Here is a 15882-nt window from a genome sequence, read left to right as displayed (position 1 = left end):
CATCAAAGTCTTCATTTATTTGTGATATTGCGAGGTTCGAATCCCCGCGCACTTCCAGGCGTTGGATGCCCATAGAGACTACCATCCGAAGACCATGCAACAGAGCCTCATATTCGGCTGCATTGTTGGAGTATGTGTATAATATTTGTAGGACGTACTGGACCGTGTCCCCGGTGGGAGACGTCAGGACTACCCCTGATCCCAGTCCGGCCAACATTTTGGAGCCGTCAAAGTGCATGATCCAGTTGGAGTACGCGCCGTATTCTTTAGGGAGTTCGGCTTCTGTCCATTCGGCGACAAAGTTAGCCAGTACTTGCGACTTAATGGCTCACCGTGGTTTGTATATTATGTCGAACTGTAGGAGTTCGAGATCGCATTTAGCAATCCGTCCCATAGCGTCGCGGTTATTAATTATGTCAGTGAGTGGTACTTCGGAGGCGACGGTAATCGAACACTCTTGAAAGTAGTGTCTTAGCTTCCAGGATGCCATGAAGATCGCGTATGCTATTTTTTGATAGTGTGGGTATCGGGATTTGCATGGGGTGAGGACCGTGGATACGTAATAAACAGGCTTTTGAAGCGGGAATTTGTATCCGTCCACCTCTCGTTCGACGACGAGCGCTGCGCTTACCACTTGATGCGTTGCAGCTATGTATAGTAGCATAGGTTCGCCAATATTTGGCGCTGTTAGGACTGGATTACTGGCCAATAGGGTCTTTATCTCATCAAGTCTGGCCGCGGCTGCGTCCGTCCATACAAAGTGTTCGATGCTCCGAAGGAGGCGGTTAAGAGGCAATGCCTTTTCTCCTAGCCTGGATATAAAGCGGCTCAAAGCGGCCATGCATCCAGGTAGCTTCTGGATGTGCTTGAGGTCTGTTGGTATAGCCAACTGCTACAGAGCTCGGATTTTTGCTGGATTTGCTTCGATTCCTCTATTGGAAACAATGAAGCCCACTAGCTTCCCCGAGGGGACACCAAAAACGCATTTTTCCGGATTCAACTTGATGTCGTATGTACGGAGGTTATCGAATGTAAGCCTCAAGTCATCTATTAGGGTTTCGACGTGTCTAGTTTTTATGACCACGTCGTCCACATATGCTTCCACTGTTTTGCCGATTTATTTTTTCAGGCATGTTTGAATCATGCGTTGATAGGTTGCGTCGGCATTCTTGAGCCCGAATGGCATAGTGTTGAAGCAAAAAGGGCCATATGGCATTATAAAAGCTGTTGCAGCTTGGTCAGACTCTTCCATCTTTATTTGATGGTATCCAGAGTATGCATCGAGAAAACACAGCGAGTCGTGTCCAGCTGTGGCATCGATGATTTGATCGATGCGAGGGAGGGGAAAGGGATCCTTGGGGCAAGCCTTGTTGAGGTCTTTGAAGTTGATGCATAGGCGCCAGGATTTGTCCTTTTTTGGTACCATTACCAAATTTGCCAACCAATCCGGATGTTTAATATCTCTGATGAATCCGGCCTCAAGTAGCTTGGCTAGCTCTTCCCCCATGGCTTGTCGTTTGGGTTCTGAAAACCGCCTTAGTGTTTGTTTGACCGGTTTGTATCCCTTTAGTATATTGAGGCTGTGTTCGGCCAACCGGCGTGGAATGCCTGGCATGTCCGAAGGGTGCCAGGCGAAAATGTTCCAATTCTCGCGTAAGAAATCTCGTAGTGCGATGTCCATCGCGGGGCTCAACTGTGTCCCAATGGATGCTGTCTTCGTGGGGTCCGTTGGGTGGACTTGGAATTCGACTATCTCGTCTGTAGGTTTAAATGAGGTGGACTTGGGTCGCTTTTCGAGTATCACGTCGTCCCGGTCCACGGTGGCCCGCAGTGTTGTTAACTCTTCGGCTGCTAGGGCTTCAGATAATGCTTCTAGGGCTAGTGCTGCGGTTTTGTTTTCGGCGCGAAGTGCGATGTCTGGATCACTGGCTAGAGTGATGATTCCATTGGGTCCGGGCATTTTAAGCTTCATGTACCCGTAATGAGGTACAACTTGAAAGCTTGTGAACGCGTCCCACCCTAGAAGGGCGTGGTATCCGCTGCTAAAGGGAGCCACTTGGAATGTGATTTCTTCCGACCTGTAATTCTCCGGGGTGCCGAATACCACATCAAGTGTGATTTTTCCCGCACACCACGCTTCTCGAGTAGGGATGATTCCCCTGAAGGTGGTGCCGCTTTGCTCAATGCGACCTTTATCAATTTCCATTTTGTTGAGCATTTCTTCATAGATGAAGTTTAATCCGCTTCCGCCGTCCATGAGTACTTTGGTGAGTCGAAAGCCGTCCACGATTGGGCTAAGGACCAAAGCGGCCGGTGCCCAGACAGTCTGGAATCGAGGTTCATCACTGGCATTGAAAGTTATAGCAGTGTCGTTCCAGGGGTTTATCTTTGTCACATGGCAAATTTTCGTGGAGCTTCGATGAGCTCGCTTGCGCCTGTTGTTCGAGGCAAAAGTCTCGAAGACTGTTAGTACCGTATTGTGTCCACTGGCAAGATGTTGTTCCGCTTTATGGCTTACAAGAAGATCCTCGCCACTTTTTGCCACCTGCCGGAGTATCCAACATGCCCTAAGGCTATGGGTTGGTATTGTATCCGGAGTACTGTGGAGCTTACATGGCCCGTCGAGCCATTCTTCCAATACGGATCCTCGCCCTGGGGTGGGCTTTGGTTTCTTGGGGATTGGATCGGACGACTTATGAGAGTTCATCCGTTTAGTTCGGGCAAAGGTCTTGGTGAGAGCAGTACTATCCCAAAATTCTGTTTGCGTTTTCCACGTGCTCTCCATCGCACAGTACTTCTGTACTATGAATGCCAAGTCCGCAAAGCGTGCTATGTCGCGGCGGTTTATAGCATTGAGGAGTCCTTCGTCCGTGCAGTTTTTGCAGAAGAGTGAGACCATGTTCTCCTCGCGGCAGTCCTTGTCCTTGTTAAACGCAAGGAGGAATCTGGCCCAGTAGTGATGTACGGTTTCCTGGGGCTCTTGCCTGATACGAGAGAGACAGTTTAAGTCCAGGTAGGTGTTGTTAGCAGAATCCGGATTTTGATCCGATCTAACGCCCAAGGGCGCGGACGGTTTCGAGCTTAACAGCTCCGAATCCGGAATGCTGCCCAATTTCTTCAGCCCAATGCCCAATTCTAAGTCCGGGACCTGGGTCATGTTTTCCTTTGAACAGGTTTTCGGCTCAAGGAGTTCGGTGATCCGAACATAATTCGTCCTCAAAGTTGAGGGACAATCCGCGTGTGGTTCCTCCAATATCGCTATCTCATGGGTGACCGGCGGGGACCTGATGTCCCTTCGGTCGGGTTTAAGCCCAATCCGGTCATAGTTCATAGCGACTCCCAGAGCGGCGATGCGATCCAAGAGTTCGCTAAGGGAGGAGAGCTCCATTGGATCCATCTGTTCAGCAAATTCCGAACTGACGCGAAGGTTATGGTTGATGACCCGAGAGGCCATCGTCGGTGCTACCGTCGATGGGGCGGCAATGATAAAGCTGCCGAGTCGGAGCGTCTGGCCTATAACCAGAGCTCCCTCCAAGGTAATGTCGTCCTTGACGATGAGACGAGCCATCGAGCCTTGCAGCGACGACACAGAGGAACTCTCAATGAAAGCACCAATGTCAGTGTCAAAACCTGCGGATCTCGGGTAGGGGGTCCCGATCTGTGCGTCAAGGCCGATGGTAACAGGAAGTGAGGGACATAGATGTTTACCTAGGTTCGGGCCCTCTCGATGGAGGTAAAACCCTACTTCCTGCTTGATTAATATGGATGATATGGGTAGTACAAGAGTAGATCTACCACGAGATCGTAGAGGCTAAACCCTAAGAGCTAGCCTATGATGGTATGATTGTAATTATGATCGGCCTTCTAAGGACCAACCTCTCCGGTTTATATAGACACCGGAGAGGGCTAGGGTTTACATGGAGTCGGTTACATGGAAGGAAACATAATATCCGAATCGCCAAGCTTGCCTTCCACGCAAAGGAGAATCTCATCCGGACACGGGCCAAAGTCTTGAGTCTTGTATCTTCATGCTTCAATAATCCGGATGTTGTACACTGTCCGGCTGTCCGGATACCCCCTAAACCAGGACTCCCTCACGACCCACCACTTTACAAACAATCCCCATCACTTGGCCTTTTGCGATCTGGGGGCTTGATATGGTCGGACCCCTTAAAGGAGGAAGCCATAAGAAAAAATATCTGTTGGTCATGGTGGATAAATTCACTAAGTGGATAGAAGTCAAACCAGTTAAAACGGCCTTAGCCGGACCAGTGATAGACTTCATACCCAGTGTTGTGCACCGTTATGGTGTTCCACACAACATCATCACCAATAACGGCTCCAATTCACAGCCGATGAGGTGAAAACCTGGTGTGCTAATCTGGGCATTAAGCTCGATTACGCCTCTGTCTATCACCCACAAACCAACGGTCAAGTCGAACGAGCCAATGGTCTTATTATGATCGGCATTAAACCCAGACTAGTGCGGTCTTTGAAAGAATCAGACAAGCACTGGGTCGAGGAGCTTGACTCCGAACTCTGGGGGCTGCGGACCACGCCCAATCGCTCTACCGTATATACACCTTTCTTCATGGTATACGATGCAGAGGCTGTGTTACCCTGCGACATTATTCATGACTCACCTTGAGTTCGCATGTATGAAGAGAGAGAGAGGCCGAGATTGATCAGTAGGACAACTTAGATGTCCTCGAGGAAGAGCATGACGTCGCAAAATCCCATTACGCATTTTACCAACAACAGGCTTGCAGATATCAAAGCAGAGAAGTACGGGCCAAGACTTATAATGTTGGTGAACTCGTTCTACGCTTGCCGGAGAAGGAAAAGGATAAAGTCAAGCCCAAGTGGGAGGGTCCCTTCATCATTGACGAAGTCCTCAGCGGAGGAGCGTACCGCCTGCATGATGCATCGGAAAATCGCCTGGAGCCAAACCCATGGAACGCGGCCAGACTCCGAAGATTCTATGCCTAGAGCCAGACTTTTTGTTCGTCTCCTTCTTCCCTTTTGTTTCCATTATTTATTTTCCTCTCTTTTCACATTTTCTTTTTTAGCCTTAAAGCTCTCGTGCGGCTAAACCGTACACCTACGACGCACACACTCTCAAATATGTATGTCAATTATACATGGGGCTTCTTGTACAAAAGCTTATTATTATTATCTTCCGAGCATCAAGCTCACCACATATGTGTCTCTTCTGTGTATGTACCTTTTCTTCACCATTATATGCATCGATATGACTTAAGTTTTGGCCAAGCTGGGTTGCCTTGCTCCTGTGCTTATGCCCTACATTCCCGTTAGTTCGGCTAGGGCATAAAGGGAGCACCTCTGCGATTGTTACTGCCGGGTCATTCGGATGTGTACCTCAGACTGGGTGAAGCCGAAAGCTAGCATTCTTAAGGGAATATTCGGTCGGCGGACTAAAGATGATCTTTACTCGTTACACTATGAAACCCCCAGATGTTACGTATACTGTGATTTTTCAACCACAGTTTGGACATGCACATTAATGCATGATGACCCAGAGAAAGGAATCCTTAACGGAACTATTCTCTCTGGAAGATGTTTCTTACGATCAAAATGTAATATAACATAGCTAGCTGGATACTTGTCTGTTCAGGCAACTATGACCCCTACGCCTGGTTTCCATGTATACCCCGGTATACATTATCGAGTGGGTATTCGGAAACACTCCGCACCTTCGGGTCCAGAGGTCGAAGCGAAAAGGTCTGCCATGAAAATTGTTTTACAATCCGACTAGGACAAATTTGTCAATAGAAGTACATAGTCACTTGGACTCAAAAACTTCTTCCTCTATGCCATCTAACAGGCTATCTAGCCTACAATTCCGTTGGGAATATTTAGCGGCTACTTGTACCTAGTCATATACCAAACTAACGGGAATTTCTTCTCCATCCGACCCTAAAGGTCCGACCCGGGCCATGTGGTTCGGATCGAGCTTGGTATACCATGTTTTCACCATGGCCCAGGCCTCTCGCGCACCTTCCCGGCAGGCCGATATCTTCCATAATCGGAAGCACTGCCGCGCTCCTTTGAATAGTTGTACCAGCTCCTCCATACTTCCTGGAGGGGAGTCGGATGGCCATAAGGCCTTGGCAACACTCCGCATCACCTGCCGAGCTCGCTCGTGCATTTGCGATAGCTCTTGTAGCAGATCGCTCGAAGATCCGGGCACCTCCTCTTCGGGACGGCCCGTCAGCATACCTACAGACATAATTCTGTCAGTTCCTTCCCTCGCCGAATTACACAGAGGTAAGTTTGATACATACCAAATATGCTGCCTCGCAGCCTCTTATTTTCCCTCACGGAGTCATCCAGCTGGGCCCGCACATCTTTCAGCTCTTCGCCCAGCTTGGTGTGGGAATCTTGGAGTTTGTTTTTCTCGTCCCCAACCCGTGTCAATATACGTTCGCCCGCGGCCAGTTGCCTTTGGGATTCTGTACCTCCCGCTTGTGCGACTTCCGGTGCCTCTCCCAGATGATCTGATGACTCTGCCATAGGATTTGCACCTGTATTAATAATCCTGGTATATGATTATGTTTTCTCGATAGAGGGGAACATTACCAGACAGTGCTTTCTTGGACTTCTCAAGTTCGGCGGTAGCCGCAGCTAGCTAGGCCTAGCACTTTTCCAGCTCTTGAGACAACAGGTTGTTCTTCTCTATAAGCACGTAGTCGTACAATGATCCTTAAATTAGTTGTACCAACTGTTTCAAGTCTCGGGGGCTACTAGTATATGATTATCAGATTTGTACTAATGTGTACTTACCCACATATCTTTCAAATACTGGTCTATGGCTCTGGTAAGCCCATCTCGAGCAGCTCGGATGTATGCATCACCCGAGCTGAAGGCGTTGAATGCCCTTTCTGAAAAACTGGGGTCGTGAAGAGCGGCACGCCAGCGCCGATGATTCATGGCGCTTTCTACTTCAGAGTTTGTGACAGATACATCATCCGAACCTTCTTCAGAAGGACTATTCGGTGTCACTCCCGCGTCAGCCTCGGTCCTTGAGATAGGGTCTGGAAACTGGCTGGTAGAGGCATGACCGGCAGGATCCCCAGACATAGTTCGATGAATGCTTTTCCAGATAAGACACAACGGATAGTGTCACACTTCAATGTGACAACCAAGGAGCATATTTAAAAACCATACCTCTTTGATGAAGGCTCGACCATGTTGTTATTTGCCTTCCTCTTCGAAGGCCGGCCCGGTACAGGTGCCATTCTTTTGAGAGTCGCCTCAGGTGCAGCTTGGCGTGCCGATCGCCTCCCCTTTGGAGCACGAGATAGTGCGGTGGGTGAGGCAGAATGAGGAAGCTCTTTCGAAGGAGACATCTCCTGATTACTTACATGTGAGGCAGGGAGAAGACCGGGATAGTCAGCGGTGATGGCCACTTCCATGCCGTCATGGCTCGCCTGGTAAAAGACTCCATCCTCAAGCTCCACAAATATATCCGGATCCTCTTTGAATGTGGGGTTAAGGGCCCGGTTGTGGTCCTCTCGCTATGGTACGGGGCTGTGGAGCTCCTTGGTGATCTTCCGCCATTCCTGTTATAAATGGGCGGATTAATGTTCATGGAAAGTGACTCAGGGAGTAAATTGAGTAGAGTAATTGGATTGGAACTCACCCAGCTAGGAGGATTGTACATGGAAAATCCATCTCGATGCTTAATGCGGATGAACTCCTATTTCTCCCCTTTGTATAGTCTGACCAGTATTTTGGCCAAAGCGGCGGGGGTGTCCGGACCCTTTCGACAGCAGCGGGTGGCGTCATCTTCTCTGTTATAGTGCCACATGGGACGCCTCTGTATTGAAGTGGCTGGACCCCCGTACTATGGATGTCGCCATAACCTCGACTATTGACAATCCGGACTGGGCGAGCATCTTTATCTTGCTCATCAATTGACGGACTGTCGTGCTATCTTCCTCCCCGAGGCTCCGAGGGCTCCAGCTGTTGCATTTCTTCAATGGTGCACTTGAAAATCCAGGAAGCCCCATTCGGACTAGGTCGGGAAGGGAGACGTCCTCGATATAGAACCATTCGGAAGGCCACTCTTCGGATGCCTTCTTCGGCATGCCAGATAGGTATCTGGTCCCGGTGATGCGCCATACCTCGACACCACCCACTTGAAATATTGATCCCTCTTGTTTATGATGGACGAGGCAGAATAGCTTCTTCCATAATTCAAAATGGGCCTCGCAACCCAGGAATAGCTCACAAAGAGCAACATAACCCACAATATGTAGGATGGAGGCAGGAGTGAAATTGTGCAGTTGGAGGCCATAATACTCCAGAAGCCCTCGGAGGAATGAATGTATTGGAAATCTGATACCTCCCAATAAGTAGGGAACAAAGCATACTCGTTCCCCCTGGATGGGTTGGAAAAATTCTCTACCTGTGCCCACCATCGAAGGAAGTCAATCCGGCTCGAACAGGGACTCGATCTACGGGGGGAAGAAACCCCTGAGTCTGCAGCTTCACTAGCTGAAGGTGGGATACAGAACACTTTTCCCAATCGCCTCTTTTAGGGCCATGGGGGCGGGAGGAGGAGCTGGGGGGCTAGCCATGTTGGAGTGATTTCTGCTGGCAAGCTCTGAGGATTCCTTGCTTGGTGTGGACTGGATCTGAAGATCCCCATCTCTTTAAATAGGCAACTTTCTTACATGGTTAGGGTGGTATGTGCAAAAATACCCCGACATCTCGTATTCGCTCGACACATGGAAGCTAAAATTATAAAGGTGCGGAAGCCGATGCGCGTGACATTAAATGAAAAGCCGAATATTACTCTTTAGGTGGGGTACTTTGAAGTATTCGGAGAAGGAACCCGCCTTGCAATGCCGAAGACAGTATGTGCGCCGGACTCATTGTCATTGAAGCCTGGTTCGGGGGCTACTGAGGGAGTCCTGGATTAAGGGGTCCTCGGACGGCTGGACTATTAACATGGGCCGGACTGTTGGGCTATGAAGATACAAGATAGAAGACTTCTTCCCGTGTCCTGATGGGACTCTCCTTGGCGTGGAAGGCAAGCTTGGCGATTCAGATATGTAGATTCCTTTCTATGTAACCGACCTTGTACAACCCTAGCCCCCTCCGGTGTCTATATAAACCGGAGGGCTTAGTCCGTAGAGGTAATCACAATCATATAGGCTAGACTTCTAGGGTTTCGGCCATTACGATCTTGTGGTAGATCAACTCTTGTAATACTCATATTCATCAAGATCAATCAAGCAGGAAGTAGGGTATTACCTCCATAGAGAGGGCCTGAACCTGGGTAATCATCATGTCCCCGTCTCCTGTTACCATCGACCTTAGACGCATAGTTCTGGACCCCCTACCCGAGGTCCGCCGGTTTTGACACCGACAAGGGGTAACAAGGACAAGGTGGGGGTCACTGATGGATCACAATCCAACCTATACTAAGCAGTTAAGGATAAGAAGGTAAGGTACAACAGCAGGTACAAAAGCAGGCTATGGATCAGAATAGGAGCAATCAATTATAGTAGGAAAATCTAATGCGAGCATGAGAGAATGGAATTGGATGGTCAAAAGGGGGGGGGGCTTGCCTGGAAGCTCCGCTGAAAGGGAAGAAGGGTCGTCGGTGACGTAGTCGATCACAGTGGCATCAGCAGCTGTCTTGAGGTCTACCAGAGAGAAGAGGGGGATGTTGGTGTCAAAACCGGCAGGTAGGGGGTCCCAAATTGTGCGTCTAGGGTCGATGGTAACAGGAGACATGGGACACGATGTTTACCCAGGTTTGGGACCTCTCTATGGAGGTAATACCCTACTTTCTTCTTGATGATCTTGATGAATATGGGTATTACAAGAGTTGATCTACCACAAGATCGTAATGGCTAAACCCTAGAAGTCTAGCCTATGGGATTATGATTGTTTTTCATGGACTAAACCCTCCGGTTTATGTAGACACCGGAGGGGGCTAGGGTTGTACAAGGTCGGTTACAGAGAAAGGAATCTACATATCCGAATCGCTAGGCTTGCCTTCCACGCCGAGGAGAGTCCCATATGGACACGGGAAGAAGTCTTCTATCTTGTATCTTCATATCCCAAGAGTCTGGCCCATGTTAATAGTCCGGCTGTCCGAGGACCACTTAATCCAGGACTCCCTCAGTCGCCCCTGAACCAGGCTTCAATGATAAGGTGTACGGCGCACAGATTGTCTTCAGCATTGCAAGGAGGGTTCTTTCTCCGAATACTCCAACATAGTCTTCGAACACAAAAAACTTGTCCGGCTCTGCAAAACAAGTATCACACACAACCATAGAGAGTATAATATTTCATTAGTCCAATCCGCTTAGAGTGACATCACTTCACCGCCCGGCCATTATTCGAACCGTTTTTAGCCTCCCGCCCCATATTTCGAGGTGCGGTTTGATTGGCACGTCTTGTCAAAGCAAAGATCATGTCCCCTTATTGCGGGATTCTCATCAATACATGCATGGGTAACCTAACCGTGCCATCTGCACGACCTTTGGCGAATAGGCGAGTTTTAAGGAGATTAGGGAGGCACTTGATATTCACTGCCTTTATAAAGAGATAAGGATTCACCTCTTTTCACCGATGCCTTCTCCTTCTCTGCCCATCCATTCTCGAGCTCCAGTGCCCAAGCTCTCATCTTCTCCGCCCCAAGAAAGCACTCCAGCCATGTCCGGATCTGGAGCGCAGGGCAAGTGGATGGCCTCCTCCATCAAGGAGAAGGACATTATGAAGCTTTGGGAGGCCGGATACTTGGCCAAGGAAATCGCCCATCGGCTTTCGGCCGCGGGACAGATCGTACCCACCCCCGAGCCCCATGAGAGGGTGGTGTTCATCTCCCACTTCGTCCGCGGGCTGGGATTCCCTCTCCACCCGTTCGTCCGCGGACTCATGTTCTACTATGGGCTGGACTTCCACGATCTGGCCCCCAACTCCATCCTCAACATCTCGGCATTTATTGTAGTGTGTGAGGCCTTCCTCCGCATCCCACCTCACTTTGGACTATGGCTAAAGACCTTCAACGTGAAGCCAAAGTTGGTGAGCGGTCAACAAGCGGAGTGTGGAGGCGCCATGGTGGGCAAGATGCCCAATGTCACATGGCCCAAAGGCTCCTTCGTGGAGACTGTCAAAGGGTGGCAATCAAAGTGGTTCTATGTCATAGAGTCACGCGACACCACCTGGGCCGTGGCTCCCACATTCCGGTCCGGAGTCCCGATGCGGCTCACCTCCTGGCAAGAGAAGGGCCTGACCTGGTCCTCTCCGTACGAGCTGAAAGCACTTCAGACGCGCATACAGAACATGATAAACAAGAATGTCAAGCTCGTCAACGTAATCCAGGTGATGCTTGTTCGCCAGATCCTACCGTGCCAACGCCGAACCTGCCATTTATGGGAGTTCAATCCGGCCAAGCACCAGACACTGCTGTAGTTCTTCGACACCACGCACAAAGACATCTGGAAGGTGCTCATCAAGTCTAACGAGGCACGGCCGGCCACGACCGAGGACCGTGGGCATGACTTGACCCATCCTGCCAGTCCGGTAAGTTCTTTCCCCGTTTTCAAGGTGTACCCTTTACTTGCATACTCGAGGAAGGCGTCTAAGGATCCCTATTGATTCTTTTAGAACTGGACAGAGAAGGCGAAGCAGATTAACTGCCGGGATCAACTGCCAGAGGACCCAGAAATCCTGCTTCTGACAAAGATGTTGGTTCCGGCGCATTATCAGGTGTCGGAGAAGAAGGCCAAGAAGAAGGCCAAGGGGACCAGAGGTGGTCTCCGTCGCAAGGGCACTTCGGATGTGACGTCCGAAGACGCCAAGACTCATTCCTCCGCCGCTGAAGATGACGAGGAAGAGGTGGAAGAAGAAGAAAGCCATACCCCCCGAGGGGGAAGAAATAGAAGGACGGCATCCACTCGTTTGGAGGCTGAGGCGTCCAAGAAGGGGAAAACCTCCCTTCTGGATAGTTCCGAAGCGGCCGTCGTCAGCAGCTCGGAGCGGGAGCCCAGGGACAAGCCCCTAGCCACACCGTGAGTACCCGGACACATTAATGTATCCGGCCTCTTTATTTTATCATTTTAGCATGTTTAATCGTGCCTTTGCAATCCGGGTCGGTCCAACCTCGAGCGGTCCTTATCTTCGGAGGACTCGCTAGACCCAGAGGCGATGGACAGCGGGACCCTTCCTGCGGCCTCCTCTCCCAAGGACATGGATAACACTGAGGTGCTGTCCCGAAGGGTCCCAGGCAAGGGAGAGACTCAGGAGGCCATCAGGGCGGCCCTGCAGGGTGAAACCTTGGTTGCCGAACACATGGGGGAGCAAACCCCCATGGACACCGACGATGGGGGCCATATCCAATTCAGCCCCCTGCCAAATACAGTTCCGGAGACCCATGCGGCTCCGGAATCAGGCAGGCCGCCTCTTTTGAAAGAGGGAGGTGAGCCTACTCCATCGGTGACCTCTGCCCATCTAGAGGCACCAGATAGTTTGTTGGAAGCGCTGCGAGGCGCTTCCATTGTTGAAGAACACCGTACCCTTATGGGTACGGTGATTGAGAGGATCCATTCCGCGAAGAGGGGACTGACCGAAGCCTTCACAAGCCTTCTAACAGGCTTTGAGGTAAGCAACACAATTATAAAAAGAATGTCACAGTGTAGACAGTAGCCCTTGACACTCTGTCCGACGTTCGGAAAGAAAATCCGAACAGAGGATCAAATAATTTTCACAGGAGTCTAACCTAATATGTCTATGTGAACAAGCAGGCGTCGCTGCTGGCTATGACCTTGCATACTGCGGAAGTCTCCAGACTAAAGCAAAGTCTGGGGCGGACAGAGGAGGAGCTCGGCCGCGTGAAAAAGCAGCTGGAAGATAGCCAAGGTATGCAATAACCTTATGTATATTCAGGAAGGATGAATGATTTCGTTTAACTAAAGTTCCATTTTATTTGTTAGGAGCGGCGACCGCGGTAGAGACCCTCAAGAAGGCGCTGGCCGAGGCCGAGGAGAAAGCGGCAAAGGAAAAGGCCACCCGTGAGAAGCACGAGGCCAGGGTCAGTGAGGTCCAACAGGAGCTCCAGGACATCATCAAGAAGTGTGAGTCCTTGGAGCGCGACCTTACGGATCAAGAGTCCGAACTCACCAAGGCCCGCCAAAACACACACGATGCCCGGGTTGAAGCCCAAGGTGCACTCCAGGAAATCTAGGAGGCCAGAAAAATCACGGCGGGTAAGGCCTTTATTATGCAGAGAAAATATGTGACAAAAAGGTTCCTCATACTGACCCGAATTTGGAGTTCTCCAGGGGCGTTTGCGGATCTACCGTGTAGCGCTTCCAACGCTGCGGAATTCTTTTGAGCCGAATAGGGGAGCTCCACGGAGAAGCTGTTTTGGTCGCAATACCTTGGGTCATAACATCCGGTGCCCTTGAGCGATCAGCTAAAACGGCTGGTCGAACTGCACAAGGTGGCCGAACTATCCATGAAGGATTTAATAAACCATCTATGGCCTGCCGAGACCATCCCCAACATCTACTTTGGGCTCGTGAAGTGGCTGGTCAATGCCTGCCCTCGGCTGGATGCTATCAAGCAGTCTGTCTGCATCGAAGGCACGCGAATGGCCTTCACCCGAGTCAAGATCCATTGGGTGAAGATGGACGCCGCGAAGCTTGTGACCGAGTGTCGCCCGCGGGCAAGGAGCACCACGCCCCCGAGTTGTACTTTGACAACGTTATGAAGGGATCCCGCCTTGTGGTGGAGCAATGTGCTAAGGATGTAATCTTTGAGTAAATATGCTCATGTCATCCCTTCCTGTATTATGAAACAAGATCGTTACGTAATATAATGCTTGTTGTTTAAAATTTTACCTCCTATGTGGCCGTATTGTTAAATCTAAAAGTTGGCCAGTCGCCGGCTTCCGCCCCCACGTAGATAGTACAGGGGTGTTCGGGATAAATCCAAACACTCTTTACTCCAAAGTTTGGTCCTTAAAGGAGGTGTTTAGCGCAACGAACAGGGCAATCAGACTATATGGCTTTATCACCCTCACTTAGCCATAGGAGTTTGACAATAAAAATTTAGGCACAACCCCTAGTGTTCGGAGATCCAAACTTCAGGTGCTGTAAACACCTGATCGAAAAAACTGATTCATCGCATAATGCGCAAAAAAATCGCTAATGATTTGCAACCTCTCGAACAGCTGACCGACTCTCGCCTCATCATGACAGTCAGTTTTCGGCTTTCTCTACTGAGGTGCTCATCCGGACGAACCAGGACACAATCGCAGTAGTTCTCCCTTTACTACCCTAGCTGATATAGCGGAACATAAGTTAGTAAGCACAGGAGCCGGGCAACCCAACTATTTCCCAAAGACATGATTCAAAGACGATGCACATAATGTTATAAGTTCGGGGTGCCGAACTATACCGTGAAAACGTGTTCGGACTTTGTTGCCGTATTGGGGCATAATGAAGCCCCTGGCGAATTAAGGCGTACCAGAGCATACGGGTTCAATTGATAAGAATATCAAAAAGAAAATGGAAAAATGAAGAAATAGGCTAATGCCACAGAAATTGGGCCGCAACTATTTTTCATTATAGTTTGATTAATACGTCAAAGTGTATTTATACAAGTAATACGATAAGCAACAAGGCTATTTGACATGCCGCCACCAAGGGAGAGCTACGTGCGCGTCCTGAAAAACAGGTATAATGATCGTTTAAAGAGACCACCTGAAAATTCCCTTATACGTCAATGCTCCTTGCCGTCTTGGTGTATCCGTCCCTCTATAGGTCCGTTGATTAGGTCACCAGGAAAGGCCTCGGGAAGAGAGAAACCTGAAATGCAAAAGAAAAAGTGAAGGTATGCGGGTCTAGGAGCGGTTGAGCCGCATTATGGACCACGATCTAGCTGTGCCTCCATCTATGCCCATGGTATTTTGAGTGCATAATTATGTATGCGTGGTACGAATGTCGCCGCTTCGTTGGGACTGGTACGGAGGATGGATTGCTAGTCAAGCTCTTGACGAGCTGGGCTATCTTGCTGCAGGGTATTTCGGACTCGTTTGACAGTGTCCGAGAGCTTGGCCGCCGAATTAAGGTTCTGCCTCAAAAGGCCGCTCTGTACTTCTGCTCCGAGGGCAGCGGTGTGCTCCTCGGTATGGAGGGAGCGTTCCGTGTTTCCATTGACTGTTATGACACCGCGTGGTCCGGGATCTTGAGCTTGAGATAAGCGTAGTGTGGCACCACATTGAATCGAGCGAATGCGGTTTGTCGAAGCAGTGCGTGATAGCCGCTGCGGAAGGGGATGATATCGAAGATCAACTCTTCACTTTGGAAGTTATCCAGAATCCGAAGACCACCTCAAGTGTGATTGAGCCTGTATAGCGGGCCTCTACGCCTGGTATGACACCTTTAAAGGTGGTTTTTGTGGGTTTGATCCTTGAGGGATCGATACCTATTTTGCACACTATATCCTAATAGAGCAGGTTCATGCTGCTGCCACCGTCCATTAGGACTCGCGTTAGATGGAACCCATCAATGATTGGGTCAAAGACCAGTGCGGCTGAACCGCCATGACGGATACTGGTTGGATGGTCCCTGCGATCAAAGGTGATCGGGCGGGATGACCATGGGTTGAACTTTGGGGCGACTGGCTCGATCGCGTAGACGTGCCTGAGCATGCGCTTGCGCTCCCTCTTGGGGATATGGGTAGCGTATATCATGTTCACCATTTTATCCTAGGGGGGACTTCTTCTGTCCCCCAATGTTCGGTGGCCGGGGTTCCTCGTCATCGTCCTCGCTTTGTGACCCCTTATCCTTGTTCTCGGCACTTAACTTGCTGGCCTGTTTAAAAACCCAACACTCC

This window comes from Triticum dicoccoides, chromosome 4B (assembly GCF_002162155.2).
Source record: "Triticum dicoccoides isolate Atlit2015 ecotype Zavitan chromosome 4B, WEW_v2.0, whole genome shotgun sequence".
Lineage (NCBI taxonomy): Eukaryota > Viridiplantae > Streptophyta > Magnoliopsida > Poales > Poaceae > Triticum > Triticum dicoccoides.
The sequence above is the reverse complement of the archived record's forward strand: the minus strand, read 5'-3'. Positions refer to the sequence as shown.